We start from the raw sequence: 18,267 nt of genomic DNA, 5'->3' as shown, positions 1-18,267 counted from the left end.
AGGCGGGCTTGGGGGGAGCAAAGCTCCTCCAGAAAGCAAGCACATCAGTACTATTGTTAGCACATAGCGGGAGATTAGCGCTGATGGCTGTATGTGAGCTAGCAAGCTTGGCTGGTGTTCTGTGTCGGATGCTAACCCAGCCCACCCCTGCTGCCACTGCCACCATGTCACAATTAGCCAGAATTGCTGCAGACATGATTGCTCGCCCTGGTGGCAATGCAGTCAATCCATCTCCAATCACTGTGATATCACCACTCTGGAGGTCATTATCAGCATCATGAATACTGCACCCGTTAAGATTATATGCCTCACCAGAATCAGTGGATACACTATCTATTGTTCATTTCTCTGATTTCTGGGGCTAAAACGCTCACAATCAACAACCCAAGAATGAGTCATGAACATAAGATAGACGAGAGGTGTTGAAGTAAAACCATAAAGTGAATAAACTGCATAAAGTGAACCCTCCACTGTATCTTCTGGAGCACAGGAAAGCAATAATATAGAAACCCAGGTTCCTGCTCTAAACGTCAAAGCCTGATTGCATGACAGTTGTAGCCGCAGACAGGAAGATTGCAGCTGCAACGTGTCATGCAGTCTGCGTCTTTTATTCTCAGTGTGTATTTGTTTCCCAACACACATGATGTACCAACAGCCACTCAAACACACAAAGTATTTCAGTGCCTCTGACTGATTACAGTGCATGATTAATTAGCAGACAGATTGCTAAATGGTGGCGAACGTGGTTTGATGTGCAGAGGTAAAGAGTAGACTCTCCACGGAATACAATAATGTCCTCTATGCCCTCCTCTCACTCTCTCTTCTCCTCTCTCGCTTTTCTTTTTTCTTCCTCTCTTTCTATATTAAGCTCTTCTGGGTTAATCATTCCTAGAGGACGACAGCACCACAGTGCCGCGAAAAGTGACACACAGCTGTGTGCAGTGGGGTTCTTGTGCACCCACTTCCAGTGATTACAGACCCTTTAAAGGATAACCACAGATCTTACAGCCTCTATACACTTCAAAAGAGGTGGAGAGTTTTAATGCTCCGTCTTGGCCTCTTCTCTTTTTCACACAACCAACTCACTTGACCTTATTCCTCATTTATCCTTATATTTGCCTGTCCTTTCACTTTGGTGCCACAAGAGGGTTTTCTAATCTTCATCTTATTATATGGCATTGCTTCACCTCTCCTCACATCTCTGCACCGTATTTTGCTCTGCTGTGGCGTGGGCCCGGTGGGAGGCGAGTGCGTTAATTCATTTGTTTGCATATGGGGGATATGTCCAGCTCTGATGGATGGCTTTGGCTCCTGCAGTCCCTCAGTAGCTCAGGGTTTACAATAGAATTTGCTTTGAGTCTCTCAAAGGACCGCATCCTCAAACAGAGAGAGATAAATAAAACACCCCCACACATATACAGTACACACAACATACTGACATGCAATTCCCCTATAATAATGCCACACAGAGATATGCACACACACACACACCCACACGAGAACTGATTACGCATGTCTACATACACATAATCAAACCTGCACACAGGATGCATTATTCACCAGTGCCTACATGGAGGAAATGGATAAAATCATCAAAAGCTGCACGAAAAACAAGAAAAAAAAAAACAAAAAACTGAGAGGATGATAATGTATAACTGCGATAAGCATTAAAGTCATCTGATGTCCTCACATGAAATCAGTGGTTGCCAGTAATCGTTTAGTCTGCTCCATGTCCAAATTAGTCTGCATGGTGACTTTCTTAATCAATGTGGTTGCAAACTGTGATGTGATGTGACTGCTAACATGGAGTCTCCCTCTCTCTGTCTGCCTCTCTCTATCTCTCCCTCTCTCTCTCTCTCTCTCTTACACACACACACTCAGACTCCGGGGGTCTCTCGCTAAAGTTAAATGTCTGCCAGCTGACCGTGTCCCTCAGTCAGGCTTTTGTTCGTCTCCAGCTGAAGCTCTGTAATTTGTCCGCCAGTAATTTGTCAGGAATGAAGGTTTAGAGTTGCCAAATTTGTCAGAAGTCCTATATAAAAACACCAGCTTTGAATTTTAAATCACTTTACATTTACAGCACTTGTATTTTGAAAGAAGGTCAAGAAATGCAAATAATTTGTGTGTTTTAGCATAGAGAGTGAGAGATCTGAAAGCACACTGGAATCTTTAATGCGTCTCTATTCATTTTCAAACCAGTCACATAGTTACACTGTGTGTGTGTGTGTGTGTGTGTGTGTGTGTGTGTGTGTGTGTGTGTGTGTGTGTGTGTGTGTGTGTGTTTGTGTGTGTGTGTGTGTGTGTGTGTAGGTGGGTGTGTGGGTGTGTGGGTGTGTGCGTGTGTGCGTGTGTGTGTGTGTGTGTGTGGGTGGGTGGGTGGGTGGGTGGGTGTGTGTGTGTGTGTGTGTGTGGGTGTGTGGGTGTGTGGGTGTGTGCGTGTGGTCCTGTCTGTTGGCTCTCTTCACACATGCAGTATGTAAGAATTCATTTGTGGCTAAAGTCACACTGACAATGCTTTGTTGCAGACACAGTTCTGTGTGCTGTGTACAGCTTGTAGCACTGAGTGCTTCCAGCATCATCTGTAATGGGATATGTGTTCAAGTTCAGACTGAAACAGCACCCTGTCTCGAGAGCAAATCTGAAACAAAGCTGTGTACTCCACTGTTTTGATCCATGCTTTTTTGATGCCAAATTAAATGCCCTTGAGACATTTCTGCATTTCTGTAAAACTGCAGAGGCCAAGACGCCTGTGACTCGGCAGGGTGAACAGCAGGCATGTGGCAGGGGAAATGTACTTCTTCGGTTCATTTCATCTCTCCACTTTCTCTCTCTCTATCTCCCTCTCTTTCTCTCTGTCTCTCTATGGCTCTCCGCCTGACTCATTCTCAAAATGGAGCTACAAACCTGAGTACCGTTTCTTGGTCAGGGAGCACCAGTAGTATTGTGGGAGAGCATTTGTGCACTTGTTCTATTATTAAATCCTGGTTATGTAAACCACCAGGAGACGACACCAACGAATAATGATTCACTCATAATTCAATTGTATAACAGGCCTATTTCGACAAGGAAATCAGAGGTGGTGCATGTGTGTGAGGACATGTATGGGGGGGCTGCATCGGTTGATTCACTTCCTGCTCATTGAAATCATTTCTTTTGTTGCTCTAAGGTTCAATGGTAACATGTTCTAAGCGTCTCGTGGTGGTTCATGGTGTAATTGCAAGCATCTACGTATGTCTTCAGTTCAAAATTGAGACATTCTTAGTGAACAAAATGGATTTCAGCTCTACTTCCTAACCAGCCACAAACTATATTGTCATTGTGTTCTACATTACTGAGTCAGTTTGCTGACCTCATGACTCTTATCTTTTTGTGCCACTGCTTCACTAGCATTTACCATTATCGCCTACTATTAGTCAGTCAATCCGCTGTTCAGGCTGATTTTCAGCATTTTTAATGGTGCAAAATCATATATTTTTTTTTCTAGCACCATGCCATTAAAGTGAGAATTACATTCAATTAATTAAAAATTTCTACAAATTAGAGCAACAAGTCCTCTGTTGAAAGACAAAATAGGTCGTGAGGATAGTCCATGACCTTGGGGTTAGTAGTCTATATAGTTACAATGTAATATCAACTCAATGTCTGCTTTCCATGCATTTAAAGGTGCTATATATAAGAAACAGCCACCTGTTAAATTCATACTCCAAACAGATTGTGTGCAGCATATCACAAGGAATTTAGGTTGTCCACTCCTATTCTAAGAAAGAAGGAGTAGTTTCTCTCATAGGTCTTTTTCAACTAACAGGTACCTTAGTAAATGTATTAGGAATGTGAGGAATGTTATATAGTGTTACACAACACAATATTAACATTAACAGTTGTTTACTTACCAGTCTAGAAGAAAGTTGTAAGTTCACCATCAAACTTCATCCCTTTACTCTCTAAGAGCTGTGTCCAGTGGTGGAAAGTGACAAACTCGTGTTTTGCTTTTATTTTTATCGCTTCGTTTCCTCACCGCTGAACATTCATCCTTCATCTTCCTCTCATGTTAGACTGATGACAAACTGGATGTTACAGTGACTCACTATTGCCTCTTTAGGTACAAAGTGGCAGTACAAGACATGACAGGCTGGAGCTAACTGGTTAGCATGCTAACTTCAGTAGATCTTTCTGCACAATAGGCTACATAGATGTCTTTGAGATAACATCAAAGCTGTTATTTCTTCATAATTTGTTTGTAATTTTAATTAATTTTAGAATGCGTTACACTAAGATTCTCACGTGGCGCTCCTTTAAGTGCATCGTATGGTTGTCATGAGCAAATGAACACAAAATGGTAAGTTGTCACTGCATCTTAAAATTGACTTTGACTTCAATCTGTATCTCTTAAGTATGGCTAAGTTTCGGCAACCATAACTCGATTCAGGGTTAGGAAACAATTGCCTTCATGGTTAAAAGACACAAACATTGACTGTTGGTATGAGATGGGACTTGGTCTGCTGTGTTGAAATCAAACAATTTGTGTACCCACTGACCACCTCCAACATCCACATTGTTACAATATAAAACATCACACAACTTCCTGCTTTGGAACCAAATGTATTAAGTCAATGTATTTCAAGCTGTTTAAAGAAAATAGGTTCATTTGGCCATTAAGGAGGGAAAATTGTATAGTTATACCCTCATACAATTACACTTTGTTTTTTTTCTGAATTTTGAGCAGTAACATTTAACAAATAGAATGACAAGCTGGTCCAGATACTATTAAATTTTAAATAGTTATCATAAAAAGACTTGGTATTTGCTTAATTACTCACACAACCTTGCCTTATCTTTGTTTTATGTCCTTCAAATCTGACTTGAAAATGATTTTTTACTATTCAGCCATATTTGTCCGGTTCTCTATGCCAGAAGCATTCAATCAATAATTTAATCTGCCTGGGCTCATTTAGTGGGGTTTTGGTATTAAACTGCATTATACTGAAAGGTGTAATTGTCTTCCCCCATTAGCAGCCCACATAAGTGATTAAAAACGAAAGTTTGACAAAATTAGAAAATAAAAATCTTCAATATCCGCATGTGAAAGCCACATGTAAACAAGGATATTTCAGCCAGTTTATCTGCTGACCGTTAACACTTGATGGATGACCTACTTTATCCTCTCATCTCGCCCCCACTTTAGTTCTCTCCCTCTTATTTTGCTTGATGTCCTTGATATCCTCAAGTGCTCCATATCAATGAAGCCAAATAACCTTAATCACAGAGTATCTCAAATCCCACACATGACTGCATGTACCTTGATAATCCATGAACAATCTTGAGATTTCAGACACAACTTAATAAATATAGATTTACATGATACATCCTTGTTGTTTAGTGGAACTGTGCCATTACAAATCAACACATCTTGTGAAAGAAAGCATACAAATCTAATAACCATAGCTTTTCATTGTGACTCGTGAAGTAAGACAGAGTGTTTTTCACTCATGACATGTCTGCAGCCATTTCATGTCCTCAGGTTTCTGCAGCTCTCTGTTGACACTTTACTGCAGCAGGGACAATGAGTGGATTTGAATGAAAGGTTGCTGTTAGCATTCCACCCAGACCAGACGCATATTTTTCAGCACAGGTCAGAATTTACACTGCACCCTTAAAATAGAAAGATAAAACACTGGCAAATGGCAGTAACATTTTACACAGGTCACGTTGTGCCGTGCCATCTGACCTGGCAGTCCTCCCAGAAAAGAAATAGAGGGGAATCACAGCTGCTGTCTCACGCTTTCTCTCCCCTCTCAGACACGCGTTACCCCATCTATCCGATCCACATGGGGGGAGGCACAGTCTCACTTATCATGTTTAATTTGTTTCCCACTGTGTCCTCGGTGTTCTCAGTTGAATTATCAAAGCGGTTAGATCTGTTCTGTTACATACAGTGTGCATGCTAACCAAGTGAGAACATAAGAAGAGAATGACAAAGCAACAATGGAGGTCTAACGTGTGACTAGCTTTTTATTATCTCATATATTGTTGACTAATTACTCAGTTTCATTTGAATATGTCAGAATATCACTTTATTAAACAGGTATGATTCATTCCCTGCTTGCTGTGGATTATAATAATTAGAGGCCGTTTGCAGGTATGTGGACGAAAACAGACTGCTCATTTGTGTTCTAATTTGTTGGACCGTGTGAAGGCAAGGTTTGATCATTAAAAGTGAGGCTGACTTTGTGAAATATACATCTTTGAGCAGAGGAAAACAGTGGCCCCAAGCCAGCACATGTGCAGTGTGAGAGCACACGGTGAACCGGAGTGTAGTGAGCAATGACCCATGCTGAGGTTCTGCTTCAATAATTAAAGTTCATTGCTTTTCCATTGCACTTTTTTTAAATTTATAGAGTAATTTAATTTGGCATGGGGGGACAAAAAAATAAAGTGCACTTTAGAGTCTAATTGATGCTGGTTCCTCCTTAGTCCTGCATCCTCAGCATTCTTCCTCTCCAACCAATGAAGTTAACTGGGTGGGGGATGGAGTGCAGAGGAAGATAGAGGAGAGGGAGAAAGGCGAAGAAAGGGACAGGCAGAAAATAAGGAGGTTATTGCGTGGGGGGGTGCAAATTTGATTTCTTCTCCAGCCATTGTTAGCTCGTGGCTTTGAGAGGCAGCGAAAGTGAAGTCCATTTTCGTGTTACTGTTGTGGGGGAGATTGGCAGAGGCCGAGCTTGTTTCTATTTGAGGAATAATGAAGAGTGTGTCCCTATACAAACACTACTCTACTTTTGCAGCAGGTCCTCTATTAGTCCCCCCCTTCTCGCGCACCCTCTCTCTTTCTTTCTGTAGAAATGGAAAAGCATGTAGTGGTTTACCATTCCCCTAACATCCTGTTTTTATCCAGCTTATAAAATAAGATAGCAGAGAGGGTTTGCGTTGTGGCCCGGCAGCCAGAATGTGGAAGAAAGTCATGTGGAAACAGAAAACTCCTGGGGTACCACACTCTCGCCAGGTGAGAATTCTTGCAGAGGAGCTTTGCTGCTGAGGAGCACTTTACTGCACTGTAGCAACAATGTCATCTTAATTATGTGCTTGCTGAAAACTTGCACTGACGCAAGGCCTCCCTGGATGGTAGAAAGGGGAAGGTATTGCCTCACATCAGTCTGAAAGTATGGGCTCCCTTGCATACTTTCTGCAGCACTCTTATTTTTAGTATCTTGACTTTTTGCAGCTATGGGGATCCTCCCAAATGGCCTGAATGTAAGGATGCATTTGACACCTTTGTTCATTAAGAGAAATGGGGAGCAGAAAGGCAGTCTTTCATGGGCTCCCATGACAACACAAGAATGCCTGGAACAGGCCATGGAGAGGCAGTCTTATAAAGCTTATGTAGCCCCACTTCTCTGCCTCCCAATAATTCACTCCGGTCCTGGTGGAGTAAAGGTGTCAGCCAAGACATTCACACCGCCAGTTCATCCGAACGGAGAAATGGAATGATGAAAGGAAAACACCAGAGGGGATGGGGGAGGACAAGTGGCTCTTTTAATGACTCTGGAGTGTGATGGGAATGCTGTTAATGAGGAGGGCTGGGATAAGAAGCTATGCTTCCCACGTAGAGACAGACAAGCCTGGGAGGAGCCTGAAGAACAACTCGGCGATGCAGTTACAGCAGAGCAAAGCCAAGCAGAGCTCCGCAGACCACAGGAGTGTGGGATGAATAGAGTTTGACTGTGAGGCAGGCAAAGATGGCATCGAGAATGAGCAGCGCTTCTTTTTCTTCTCCTCTTCCCGCTTCTCCCAGAGAGACAGTGGCAGCTCTCTGGTGAAGATCAGAAAGGTGGGAGATGGAAAGTGAGCGGGAGTGGGGAGAAAGAGGGAGAAGAGAGAGACAGTAGCCCCAGGAGCCCCATCTCCAGTCAGTAATTCCACTGGGGCTCTCCCCACCGCTCTTCAGTTTCCATCTCCAGATGAAAAATAAATAACCTCTTCAGACGGCCTCCCTCTCCTCTGAGAGAGAAAGGGAGCTTTCCCAAGAGCAGTCTTCATTTTCCATGTAGTTATCTCTCTGTCTCCCCTCTTTAACTTAATCTTTCACACACTGTCACATGCACAGTCAGGCTATATGTACTGTAGATGACCATAGCATGGCCTATAGGCAAGATTTACTGTATTGTGTGTGTGTGTGTGTGTGTGTGTGTGTGTGTGTATATATATATATATAAAAATTTCAAATTAAAGATTGTATTATTTATTGTATTATCTGACTGAACACTTACCCTTCATCTTTTTTTTCATTCCTCTTCACTTAAGAACATTCAGCTTGATGGTAACTCACATACTGAATCATAAGATGCATCATTCCACCTCTGTCTTCCAGGAGCTGTCTGCTTCAAGCCTTGGTTATCAGCGTGTGTCAAGGTACATCGTACAATACTGCCTTTGTACATGGAATAAGTAACATTTACTTATCTCCTCTGCAATGGAGCATTTGCTCCCTGTGCAAGCACGGCTGGCAGAGCGTAGCAGCTGGTGCTGCCAGGCACTGAAGCTAAAGGCTAGTCTGGTGCAAGATTGTTCTGGAAAGTGCTGTAAGGCTGATGGCCTCGTCAAGAGAGGACTCAGGGCCGATTGTGCATGACGAGTGCTCCCTGCTATCTGATGCTTCTCCCTGGGCTTTCATGCAAAAAGCTAAGAAGAAGAAAAGACATACACTGCAATGTGTATGTCTGGTTTTGACTGTCCCCTCTGTACTTGCCATCACAAATATTTTATTATACACTCAACATTATTCTTTTTTACTAGTGCTGTTGGTGTGGTTGCCTGCACAAAACACCTAATATCACGGTCTGGTAATTCACACCTTAACATGAGGACCTTTGTGAACATCGAATGCAAACATGTTCCTTTTTTAAACTCTACATGTTAGTCATCACAGCAGTTTTCTAACTCGGCTCTAAGAAGACATATTAACACATATTCTAATATACAGATGTTCACTTCCTCTCTTCCCCTCTCTTTCTCTATCTTCCACTGCCTGCGTGTAGCATGATAACAGCGAGCACTGTAGTCTGCCGTTCGTATTACCTCCTTTCTCTGGTAGCTTGTCAGCGCTTCCTTTCTTAACTCTACAATCAACTTCAACTCCTGATACCTGTAATGAACGCCCTGCTTAGCGCTGATACTGTACTGTATATCCGCTTAGGATCCCTAGCGTCAAGCCCAACAGGGAATGTGTTAGCTACACTTCTGTATGCTTACTCTCCTGCATGGTTCGTAGCTGTAGCCTGATGACATGTCTTTTGTGTGGTTTTGCACATGAAATGTATCCACATGGACTTTCAGAAAGCCACGTGAAGAATTGTCTCAGTATGTGGGAGCAGACATGCATGCGCTAAGAGGTTGTTATACTGGCTTGTGTGCTGTGTTCTCCCATTGGAGGCTGAGAAGATATGAAATATTGAAATATGTTGGATTTTTCAAAGCTAAATCGTGGCGAGAAAACCTGCCAGTTTGTCCATCTAAGCTCAATCATGCATATACTGTGTACTGTATAGACAATGGTGTTGACACAAATGAACCAACCATGCACACATAAAACAAACACTCAAGTCTCAAGCCCCGCAGCTGTCTCTAGAGTATGTAATGCTCATTACACCATGCAATTACTGTGTATTAAGTATTTGATGAAGAAAAAAAAATGTAATGCAATGTTAAGTTTGTCCTGCAGGGAGTGTGAAAGGAAAGGTCAGGGGGTCAAAATCAAATGGGTTTACCTGCTTGGAAAACTACATTTATTGCAATATGACTAATGGATTATGAGTTTATTTCGTATTTATAACACAATGCGTAGAGGGGTACAAGAGGAAAGGTCATGGGGTCAAAAGGGATCATCCTCAGGGGAGCACAACTATGCAAAGTAAGCACTGTTGCAATCTGCCAACTTGGACTGCTGCGCACAAGCAGAAATAGTTGCCTGCTAGCAGCCAAAACTCAGCTTAGCTTTTTTTATACAGGAAGTCACAGTGAAATCAGAACACAATCTAGTGGACAGGATTCGTGCTTGGGGAACCACATTTATCCAAAGCTGAGTAGAACTAAAATATGTTGTTATATGTTGTTGCAGATAAAAACTATAACTAGACACTTTATGTCAATGCTAACCACCAAAAACATGAAGATTCATGAATCTGAATCATGAATTCAGCTGCCAGCTAAGTTTGACCTGACAGAAGTGCTGCACAAAAGGTGAGGATGGGTCATCAAAATCAGCTCAGTCATTCTGTGGGGACCATAAATCTTCTAAGTGTCACAATAATCTAGCCAGAGGTACATTGAGGTCTGTTGGTGATTGGTTCTGTTTGACTAACCAACATTACCATCTGCAGCCATCGTGAAGAACAGAGCAGAAATCAAACTGAAGTAGCAATGCTTGTGCTGACACAACAAACTATTAAATATTTTATGCAGTTTAGTCTGCATGCACTTACTGCCTAAACACTTAATGAGCCAGATTTCCAGTTGATTTTATAGCATTGTTAGATCCAGACATTTCATCATAAAACAGCTTAATGTGACTGTACCAAGAAGTCAGTTCCTGCCTCAAATGGAGCACAAATTGAAGCCCGCCATTTAATTCCTGGAGGAAAATCCAAATTAGTAAAATCTGAAGAAAGAACAGAAGGGGAAAATTGGAGAATATCTCTCCAATTTGTCAGTTTGCCATGTTCCTTTGATGGTGCCGCATGCTAACCACCTCAGCTTCCGCTCTCATCTCTTCATGAGACGAGACAGACACACCCAGTGACTCAAGAAAATATCTCCTGCCCTCCTCACTCTTTTTTCCCCCTTTATGTGTCTCTCATCTCATTTGTTCAGACCCTTTCGCCAAAAGATTTCATATAACATGCTGGCTTTTTTATTTGGGTTTGTATTCTGCTTTTCTCCTACTCCTTATTCTTTACCCTCTCCCCTTACATCACTCCATGTCTCCTATTTTCTGTGATCTACTCTCAGTGATAATGTCTGCTTTTTCTCACACATTTATTAATTAGCAAGAATCCTAAACAATTTTAGTCTTACACACACACACGTAGTTAGCTTCCTATTGTACAATCCCAGGTTGCTTTTTCATTGATTTGCTTTACATAGGCTTATTGGCTCAGTGTGGTATGTCTCCTGTATCACCCTGTGGTAGCATGGCATCGGTTCTCATGCATTTTTTCTTCAGAAGCTTTTGCCAGCCTTTCATATGAGAGTCAGATATTTTCGGGGGGGAGATTCCTTATTGGTAATTTACTCCTCTCTTTCTGGGGGGCTAACCATGTAGTCTGTGTCTTTCATCTTCTCTGTTTCTCCTCAAACTACCTTTTCCCTGACTTATCCTTCTGCCTTCTGAGCCTTACTATTGTGTCCCTATTTGCCTCCTTCTGAATATTTCCCTCTTTGTGTCATCCTTAATGTCTCCCTCTCCATGTAAGCACCTTTGTGTAGTTCTATCATCCCTAATGACGGGGGTCTTCATGAAAACAGATTACAATGTCTTCGAAGACTCATTTCAACATTTTTGATGGGGCTAAACCAATTACCTTTCCCATCACAAACAACTGACAGCTGGTGTGCATATTGGTGAAAAGCTAAGACAGGAGGGTGACAATGAATCCATTTCACAGGCAGATGAGTAGAAGGAATATTTCCTTGTCAAAAATAATTAATCAAAGAGACAAGACTGGCCTGAGTGAAATGAGGCGCTGAAGGATTGATCATCGCACAGTAAAACTCTCCATATCGCAGTCATTCTACCTTTCCTGCTGCTCTTTCTGTCTTTGCTACCTTATTTCCCTCTACAGCCCAGTCTGTCAGCCTTTCCTTCTCACTACAGAACATATCTCATCCCTCTCCACCTGCTTGAACTCTCTTTGGACTCCAAATGCTAATTCAGTCAGGCACTTAATCAGACATATTAATTCCATATCTCCCCTGATTGCACTAATTCCACTCTGCACTGAGTTTCTCTGCGGCATCCCTTCAGTGCAGCAGAATTTTAAACTGCGGTGCTAACCGTGGTCCGTAAAAGTATTTCTTTAAACTAGGCAACGTCATGCATTGACAATAAAAATAAGTATGGCATGGATAATATGCAGCAGTGGCGGTCTGTGTTTTATGCTTTCCTGTGATCCTTCAGCCCTCCAGCCATTTCAGTACCACTGGACTTGTAGATAGCCATGTACGGTGTCATTCTGAGTAGCAGTACATGAAGCCATCCTGTGAAAATAAAACCTCATCTTGCACCAGTTTGCCAATTCCAGATAAGACAATCTGGCAACAATGTCCACTGCTTCTGAATCACTTTGGCTAAATGACACGTTTTTGCAACATGTTTGTCTTCATTTCAAGAAAGTCTGGTAGTCAGTGGCAGTAATTATTGACAGCAAATTCTTTATACAGTGCAGACACAAGCATTCCTGTACACACTCACATGCACTTGCATACACATACAAGCGTGCAGCGATAAACAGAATATGCCTGAAAAGCCTGTAAGCTCTCATATTGTCTTCTAACAAATGGTGTGCATAGCTGAGACATTAACATTAATTAAAATCATATTATAAGTACTGATTTACCCGCATTCTAATTTAATTAAGTCACAGATCATGTAATTGAGAGAATTACAAAATTGCATTCTTTGTTCCAGATAATTGTATTCCATCTTAATGCCTACTTTAAAGTCTGTTAATTTGTTTTATCTCGTCACCATCGTCTTCCATAGACTTTTTAAAATAGAAAATATGGCTTGAGAATCTGTGTGTGCATTCGCATCATGTCGAAGCAAACCTTCGAGATTTCATGGATCTTTTTAAACATCTTGATATGATCTCTCTGCCTACAGTCTACAGTTAGAGTGGAGCCCCAGTATATTTAACAAGTTAGTTACAACTCACATCTATCTATCTATCTATCTATCTATCTATCTATCTATCTATCTATCTATCTATCTATCTATCTATCTATCTATCTATCTATCTATCTATCTATCTATACTTCTTTTCCTTTTCCTTACTCTTTGGTCACTTAGCAATTTGGCCAGGCAAGGACCCTCTCTCTACCAGACACAGATGGATTTACCATTAGATAATGACAAATGGCAGGCGCAGCTGAGCTGATTTCAGCACTTACTGCTCCTTTGGGAGCCTGTACTCACCACAGTGCAAACCACACTGACCACCCCCCCAAGATCTTAATTGAACGAGTGGCTGTGCAGCCAATTGATTCAGCCTGACATACATTTCTGGTCATTTCCAGTGGGTGATGTAGTGTGACCTGCAGGTCAAAATATGCTGCGATCTGGAGCAGAAGGCACTGACATTAGTCTTGATTTGTTGGACTACTACTCTTTCAGAGAGGGACTTTATCTCTGTGAGTTCATGGGAAATAAAGAGAGAGGCAAAAAAGTGGCTGAGTAGATATTTGATGTCCTGCAGACCTCTAAAGATACCAGTCGAAGTTTATTGGACTGGCTGATGTTGAAGATGTGATGAGATAATAAATGGTGCTCGGGTGTCCATGCAAAATATAAGGTGGCAATAAAGTGTCTCTGGGAATGTAATTGCTGGAAAGAAGGGGCTATGATATTTTTAGACTTATTTTAACTACAGTATTTGTGACGTTTCAATTTTGTGAATCAGACTTTCAAGAGGAAGCGAGTCCACCATGATCTGCCCCATGCAGCGGATAGTTGGGATCCATCTGCTGCCTGTTTGTGTCAGGTGTGCCTGGTGGCCGTGACATGCTCATGCAAGTCATATGTTGTTTCAACTGATGCAATCTGATAATATTTACATTGACAGCAGCATTCCGTTGCTGTGCCCTTTCTCTCGGGTATATGGCATGGCTGCATATGAGCAAACTGTATTCAGTTGCGCAGTGCAGCACACACTACTGAAACACATATGAGGACACTGCATGACATTTTTTAAGAAAGAGCAGTATTCAATTTGAAAACTCCTAGTGATAAATTGCAATATATACATGCATTCGTACACTGCATACATACATGGAAAGACTATAAAGAAGCAAGTCGCACTTTGTTTCATCTCCTTCCTTATCCTAGAAAGACCCAACCACTGTTGAAGCAGCAGCCGTCTCTGACAGACCAAGCTGTCCGCATGTTTAAGGTTTGAGTATAGCTCTTTCTTCTTAATTAGAAACAACATACATCTTTTAGACACATTCTAAAACCCTGACTCGAGACATGCTTTGGAAAAAAAACGGAATGATGTATTGTTTTGTCAAAGACAGAGCAAAGCCAGTGGGTGTTTTATTTGTTTTTTTGTTTTTGTTTTTTGTTGTTGTTTGTTTGTGTGTGTGTGTGTGTGTGTGTGTGTGTGTGTGTGTGTGTGTGTGTGTGTGTGTGTGTGTGTGTGTGTGTGTGTGGTGCAATATTGATGTTGATAATACCAACAATGATAATGATTACAATGGCAAAGCCCATATCCATTATTACTATCTGAGGGCACAGTTTGTCATTCTTGGTGAAGTTTCACTCATAGTTCCAGCCTTTCAACAATTTTGTGCCATTTATTACTGTCACTGTGGCATTACATTTCCATTTATGTATAGTAGTGGAGCTTAAAGCTGTACACTGGAGATTTAAGACTTGGACTAAAGTTAATGGATAAGTTTGGTGATATTCTGCATTTTCCTTAATGTCAACAAATCTCATGAGAAGTCAAAAACAAGCAATGAATTCTAAGACAAAACTACATATTAGAGACCCCTTTTTGAAGATTTACATGGTCATTAGGAACAAGCGGAGCTCATGGTTGGGGCCATAAACTGACTTAGACTGAATCAAATTATTAATTATTAAGACTGCATTAACAAATGAAGACATGTAGTTTGATTTAGTTTTGCCTTCTAGGACTTCTGAGAATGGTCTCATGAACAAAAATGTTTCATCCTACTCCAGCTGGCTAATTCCTAAGCAAATTTCCTTAATTTCAAGCATGTACTGTTTAATACTATTCTATTTTGTTTTGTCACCAGAAGCACATTAGATGGGTCAAGATATGGTTGTGGTGCGTTCACTGCCATGAGAGGTCATCAGGGTGTAATGCAACCGTAATGTGAAAACCGTACTCACTGGCAATGCTGCACAAATGAGACAGACACGGCAAAACCCTTATCTTAAAACAAAGCTTGGGGTGATGGTAGGCCCACACAATAATGTTCCTGTGGATCAAACACACACTTGTTTGCGCTCACAGCTCCTGCACTGCACTAATGGATGGCGAGATGGAGAACTTTATCTGCGTTTGCTTTTGTCCCCCATAATTTATTCAGCAGGGTTCTGTCCTCTGTGTTGTGTAAATGTGTCTGTGTGTACAAGCCAGGCATGTGTGTGTGGCCATGTGTTTGTGAGGCTTTATGGCTTTGACTGTCCCCTTGTCCCTGGGGAACGAGCTTTTCCGGCTTACAGTACAGTAGAATACAGTAAAGCTCCATTTGCTCGATAGAGGTTCTCAAAGGCACCAAAAAATCAGCATCAGCAGAGAGTGCTGAGGAAGTGGTTGAAAGGAAAACTAACAAGATGACTCAATGATTATTTAGAAACAGCAAAGAGAATTTTGAATTAGATGTACTCTATCCTGGGGGTTTTAAAAAAATGCATTTTTTTGTAGCTGAGTAGATACATGATAATCTTTCCAAAATAGTGCATTATTCATGGCTATTCCATGGAGCCTGTGAAACAGAGTGGCCACAAACTGTATCACTGTAAATCTTGTATCTGTTTTAAAGTATTCTTACAGTTCGCCTCTTGTGTTTTCAGGGACAGTGTTACGGTGGATTGGACGTTATCATGAGGATGACCAGAACCCATTGGAGCCGTGATTGAATTGGCAGGTATGAACTGAATTAGACAGAGTCTAAAGTGCAGCCTAACCTTGATCAGCAGGACATGTGCAGAGTTGATGGATTGATTGATTGATTGACTGATTGAGAGAAAAAGGGGGAAACACGCTTTTCGTGTCATAAATTGGTGTGCCGAATGTAAACCCTAATAATGTGGCATGAGGTAAAAGAAACTCTCTAACACACTCTATTTCATACCTTTGGCCAAATCATATTCAGCCATTTCAGGAGGAGCTGCAGATAGAGAAAGTGACTATTTCAGTGTGGATTCACCTGGTCTTTTTTCACTCCCTGTGTTCCCTGAGAATGGACCTTTTCAGCCAAAATAAATCACCCTAATTATCTCAGCAAACTACTGCTGGCACACTTCTTATAGTGTGGGAACACAGCACAGTCCAAAGGTGCCTAATTCTGGTGGATTGGAAACTATAAATCACCTTGATGTTTCTCTGTTTTGTGGCTGGGGTATGCTGGGATTAGCTTCCAGCCCCCTGTGATCATGTGAAGGATTTAGTGGGAAATGTAAATGAATGACCTGCACTATTTCTTTTTCCAGTTTATTTCGGCTATCTCGTGACCGAGCCATTGAATACTCTCCTTGTTATGTACCTTTAAATCAGGGATGTTAATGATCTGCATGTTCTTTTAGGAACATTTTGCAAGTCTGCATTATTGAAATGTTTTGTTCAATCCATAAAGAGTGAATAATTTGTGGATCTGTTGAGAGTGTTTAGCAGCATGCCTAGGAAAATAATCATTGTGGAACACTGGGACATTATGAGGGAACAATATTTGCACCATAGGGTACATCGGGTCTTTTAAAATAGCCTCACTTTCTTTGGCCCTTTTACAATAATGCAGAGCAATTATTGAACACAATGGCTCCCACAAGAGGGCTTACCATACTATCACACATCCACAATCATGATTAACAGGTTGAGATGGTATAGTGGGTGTATTTTGGATTTCTTTGACTTTCACTGTTCCATCCATCTAGCCGAACAGCTATCGATCAAGTCAAGTTTATTTATAGGTCGCATTTAAAATAACAGACGTTGTCCAAATCGCTGTAGAATGAGGAAACCAAAGAATAATACAAATATAAGAAAATGAATAAAATTTAGTGAAATGTGGCAAAACACAAACACAGCTGAAACTAGAGGGCAAAAGTCAGGTGGACACAAACAAAGATGTTGAGTGTTAAACAAGCTTAAGGAAGGGGCCAATCTGAGACAGAGTGGGAGATTGCTCCTCATCTCAGGGGTCATCACTGTACACATGTACTGTAGTTGCATTGTGGGTTGGCTAGGAGACCAGTGTTGGAGGAACAAAGAGATCTAGGGATGTAGTGGGGCCTGAGGTGGTCGGATGCGTTGGTTAAACCTCTGTGTATCTTTGTCTATTAGGATTAGGATACAATCTTATTCAGCTTATTCAGGAAAGGCTGAGGTACTGCACCTGTTTTTACCAAAGACCAGACTACTGACAAGTACAGTAGCTGTGTGAGAGACAGTACAACATTGGAGTTTTTGTTGAGTGTGTGAATTAATTGATGAGGGAATAGCTTTGCATTTTTTATCTGCAGTTCTAAATTCTGTAGCTGGATGTAGCAGATGCATACTGAAGTCCCCCCACATGTGGTGCAGAGTGGTGCATGCAGCCCATAAACCTCCAGCTACAGTTCTGGCAGTGCTGAGTGCAATGGCCATTAAAAATAAGGCACATATTTCACAATAATACCCAATGTGATTTAAAAACAGGAGAGTGATTACTGTTATTTCTTTCTTGTGAAACATGACATGGCAAGTTAATATCAGCTCTGTTACTGAAGAATTAAGTGTTAAAGAAATTATATGATTGGTACTGTAGACAAAGACAGAGAGAGGATCATAGGTCTTATGCTGCAGGCTTTACCCAATCACAGCACGGCGCTAAATGAGAAATTCAGTGGCTGCTTGGATGCATGAGTAAGTCTGAGGAGAAAATGGAATGAAAGTATGTTATAAAGTTACCAAAGTGGAAAAATAAGAGAAACTTTATGACTCTCAGCAGTGACTCTGTCTATTTTCACAAGACATTTCACCTTTGTGTTAGACATTTTTTTTCTCACAGAGAGCTGCTGGACTGCACAGAGAAATACGCCTGTGGTGTGCACAGACCCGCTGCAACTCATGCATGTAACTTCCACTACATGTCTGTTCTACTTTTGGTGTGAACTACTGTCGCAGTGTCAGGGAGCTTTTACTTGCAACCTCTGTTCCTCTAGGCTGATGATGCTGTTTGTCTATGTTGGCCATATGTTGTCATAATTTGAGAGTCTATTATCCCTGCTACAGCAAATCATTCTTGAGTTTTTACAACCGATGCACC

General features: G+C 41.4%; 1 protein-coding gene across 3 annotated transcripts in view; it reads left to right on the top strand.

The window, feature by feature from the left end:
- Nucleotides 1-18,267, top strand: part of LOC139337920 (leucine-rich repeat-containing protein 4C-like) — a 165,982-nt gene that overhangs the window by 130,238 nt on the left and 17,477 nt on the right. For all 3 annotated transcript variants that reach the window (XM_070972757.1, XM_070972755.1, XM_070972754.1), the window contains one exon: nucleotides 15,815-15,888. The gene's annotated coding sequence lies outside the window, so the exon portion shown is untranslated. The remainder of the gene's footprint in view (nucleotides 1-15,814; nucleotides 15,889-18,267) is intronic.

Source organism: Chaetodon trifascialis, chromosome 10 (genome assembly GCF_039877785.1).
Source record: "Chaetodon trifascialis isolate fChaTrf1 chromosome 10, fChaTrf1.hap1, whole genome shotgun sequence".
Classification (NCBI taxonomy): Eukaryota; Metazoa; Chordata; class Actinopteri; order Chaetodontiformes; family Chaetodontidae; genus Chaetodon; species Chaetodon trifascialis.
Note: the sequence above shows the minus strand (reverse complement) of the source record. Positions and strands in the feature narration are given on the sequence as shown.